Genomic DNA, 4,497 nt, shown 5'->3' with positions numbered 1-4,497 from the left:
GTGTTCTGGGTATATACGATAGGGTCTGGTGAGAAACAAACAACATATTATTTGCAGAATATCCTGACCTGACTGTTGGTCTCTGTGCATGAATGCGCGTTCATGAGACTCTATTAGCAAAGTAGTTCAGTCTAACTCGACCAGGAAAAGTAGTGAACAATTAAGATGAATAAAAACATAACATGAAAAATAATTTATGTGCTTTGTTCTCTGAGGTACATATATCTGTTGTGCTCGTTGCAACAGGAATTCAGGAATACTTGTCATCACGTTCATCTTTCAGCTGTCATTTTGACTGACATGACAACTGAAGATCTGGTCCGGAGTCAGAGAAAAAGATGCAGTGAAGACTCAGTGAAGAAAGTACACAAATATTCTTTGGGGGATTTTTATGTGTTGTTTTTTTTTTATGTCATATTTTTATTAATCTTGATTTTTTTCACAACTTGTGTGCAATTCAGAGTGAACTGAACTAATAGAGTCTCATGAACACACAGTCAAGCACAGAGACAAACAATCAAGTCAGGATATTTGTTAAATACTATGTAAAATTTCAGTTTGTTCACACCACCTTATTGTATACCCGCAGAACACTTGGAATATACAGCGCATGATGCATAAGACCACTCTACTATACTTTTGCTTCTAATTTAAAAGCTTAATGTTAATCACCATAGACTGACATTAGATGGACAAGCACAATCGGGACATTTTATTTTAATCTCCTTTTGTGGTCCGAAAAAGAAAGAGGGACATACGACATTAGACAAACTCAAGGGTGAGTAAAGGATTATTTTCATTTTTGGATGAACTATCCCTTTAAGGAAAAACATTTAACTCACTGTAAGTGTATATTTTTTTGTAAAAGCAAAGTCAGTCTTACTGGAAAATGGGTCGCAATTCCTGAATTTCATACTGATCTTCATACTCCGCCTATCAAAATGAATGCACACAAATGGGACAGCACATAAACAAATGACAGTACAAGTATACCAAAAACTCATATCTGATCTGTAGTTCATCATGTGTCATATTCCAAGTCTTGTGATGGCACAAATTCACTTTGAATGGTGAACAATTTAACTCAGTATAGAGAGTTTAAGTATGTTGAAAAGTTATTTTCAAACATATACATATGAATATATGAAACATACACACACACACAAATATGAAATATATATGGAAAAATCACTCAAATTTAATATAGTGACACATCAACATTATGAAATCTCATTCAGTTAATGCTTAACATAATCACAAAATTTGGTCAGTAGACACAAGAAACAATTACTGATTGTTTTTTAGATTTGGGCAGTTTTGACATGATTTGACGTCAATTCAAATTTCATCTGTGAGAAACGTTTCAGATCGTTTAGGCACGCACAGCATTACAAATACCATTATTAAATAATATTATTTTATAAAATACATAGGCTATAGTAAATGAAGTAAAACACTTACTTTCGATGTTTTCCTTGTTAAAACCATTGCTCCCCATCTGCTCCGCATCGTGAGTGAAAGAAAATATCTCTCTGAGGAAAGAGTAGGAGAGCACAGCACATAAATATCACTATGAATAAATATGATTTTATAAAATACATATTTTAAATGATTTAAAACAATTACTTTTGGTGTTTCCCTTGATAAAACCAACTTCCCCGTCTGCTCCCCATCACGAATTAAAGAAAATAGCTCTCTGAGAAAAAGTTTAGGAGAGCACAGCACATAAATATAGCTATAAAGGCGCGCACATGAGCAAATGTCCCGGATGTGACTAATAACACTCCGCAGTGTTAATAATGGTGACTCTCGGCCAGAGGGTGCTGTTTACACTAGGTGGTGTTAATTCTCTAAAATTCAACACCACAACTTTAACACGTTACTCTAAAAGTTTACTCCTCAACACTAGGATTTTAACACTGGAGATTTTGCTGTGTGGAGGGCACTGTATATAGCAGCAGTCTGACAACATTATGTAAATCAGAAAATTGTACCAGCAAAATTAAAATCTTATGTTGCAAATGAAGCTGGACTGTTCTGGCATTTTCACCATGAGTTTATAATCATCCAAAAGACCTTGCGTTCAGTGGGCCGAAACAGATTTACACATACTGAACAGGGCAAAGAGAATGAAAGTTCTCTATCTTAGTCTTGCTCGGGCCTAGACCCCTGTTACTATCTAACATACATTCCGCTTTGCCTTTAATTACCGTCTTCATGCGCCGAGAGCTCTGATGAGTTGATTAAGATAGGCTTTGCTGTTCCAGTCTCTAGCCCCGTGATGAATTAGTCTCAAGCTTATTAACTGACTTATTCTGATCAATAAACCGCCGGTGCTGAACATTGCCAGAACAAAAGGAAAAAATGCTTTCTACTACACACTGGGAAAAGGTAATTAAAGCAGCACGATTATTAGGCTAACTGAGAACAGAAGGTATTGATAGGCTGATTTTTCATTGGTAGAATACACATAGATGGATATCAATTTTATGACTAGTAATTAAAAAAAAAATTGAAAGAGTGCAACAATTATGAGCAACACTACAGTAAGGTCTCATTTGTTAACATTAGTTAATGCATTAACTAACATGAAATAACGCAATATATTTTACAGCATTTATTAACTTTTTTGATGTCATTTAATAAAAATACTCATGTTCATGTTAGTTCACAGTGTATGAACTAATATTAGCAGATACTACATTCTTAAAATCTTGAAAATATATTATTAAACGTTAAAAGTAACATTAAATTAGATGAATAAATGCTGCATTGTATTAGGTACGCATTGTTCATAGTTTGTGTTAACTAATGTTAACAAATGTAAAATGTTACCAAATTATGTTTAAATATTGAACTTTGAATAAATTCATGAATAAAATTTCATTTGTTAACTCTAGTTAATTAACTAACAGAAACTAACAACGAACAATGTATTTTTACAGCATTTATTAACCTTTGTTACTGTTACTTTATAAAAATGTTGATGTTCGTGTTAGTTCACAGTGCATTAACTAATGTTAACAGATACAACTTTTGATCCTAAATATGTTGAGATTGATATATAAATTAATAAATGTCGTAGAAGTATTGTTCATTGTTTGTATATGTTAACTAATGTAGTTAATGATAGCAAATGAAACCTTGTTGTAAAACATACCGTATGTTGAAATATTTAACCTTTTTGGTAACATTTTACAATATGGGCTCACGTGTTAATACTGGTTAACTAGTTAACACTAACTAACAATGAGCAATATATTTTTACAGCATTTATTAACCTTTGTCATTGTTACTTAATAAAATATTCATGTTAATTCACAGTACATGTCTTACTTTTGATCCTAAATATTTATGTGTATCTTGAGATTAATATAGCAATTAATAAATGCTGCAGATATATTGTTCATTGCTAGTTCATGTTAACTAATGTAGATAACTAATGTAAACAAATGAAACCTTTTTGTTCATTGTTACAAAATTACATTTAAATCATTTTTTGTAACACTTCACAGTGTTGGTCTCATTTGCTAACACTAGTAAACGCTAGTTAACTAACATTAACAAAAAGCAATATAATTTACAGCATTTATTAACCTTTGTTACTGTTGCTTAATAAAAGTGTTCATGTTCGTACAGGTACAGGTACAACTTTCGGATCCTAAAACAATGTTGGGATTAACATTAGCTAAGATTAATAAATGCTGTAGACAAACTGTTCATTGTTAGTACATGTTAACTAATGCAGCTAACTAATATCAACAAATGAAGCCTTCTTGCATCTTTTTGACTCACAAAATGAGCGTAATGACTACTTTCTGTCTGGAACACACACATGCACACACGCACACACACACACACACACACACACACACACACTGTGCTGTCAATCTGGGTGGGCTCAGAATGGTCTCCCCATGTATGACCTCCCTGTGTGAAACATCTATTGTCCCATGAGAGGTTGCTCTAAAGCCGATCTGAGCTGACCAAATGTCCCTCATCACCTTTCCTCCAGCAAGAGAATATCGCAGTCTTCCTGTAACCACAACATCCAGCAATGGAGAGCAGAACACATGTTTCAGGGAATTAAATATGTTTTTCTCCTCATTGATCACTAACACTAGCTGATATCATCCAGACAGGATATTTTGTGTCAGGAAGTGGCAACACGGATGTAGAAAAGAGCCGGTTATCTCACACAAGGGACTTGAAGGATCTTACGGGGTGTATTTTTACGTAAAAACCATCTTTCTGGATGCAGACGTTGTATCATATGAGGCCACTCTCAGAGACCCTTTACTGTGCTCTTGTATTCAACATGCTACTATTGAAGATTGCGTGTAATGGACACCTCAAGCTTCCTCTTGACCGGCTGTATTGACCTTTATGTCTCCTTTCCCTGCGTGTGCGTGTGTGTGTGTGTGTGTTATTACTGTGCAGCGCTGATGGGATGCCTTTGGATGATGTTCTGAACCATTAGCTTGACTACTGTGAATG

This window comes from Barbus barbus (genome assembly GCF_936440315.1).
Source record: "Barbus barbus genome assembly, chromosome: 44".
Classification (NCBI taxonomy): domain Eukaryota; kingdom Metazoa; phylum Chordata; class Actinopteri; order Cypriniformes; family Cyprinidae; genus Barbus; species Barbus barbus.
The sequence above is the reverse complement of the archived record's forward strand: the minus strand, read 5'-3'. Positions refer to the sequence as shown.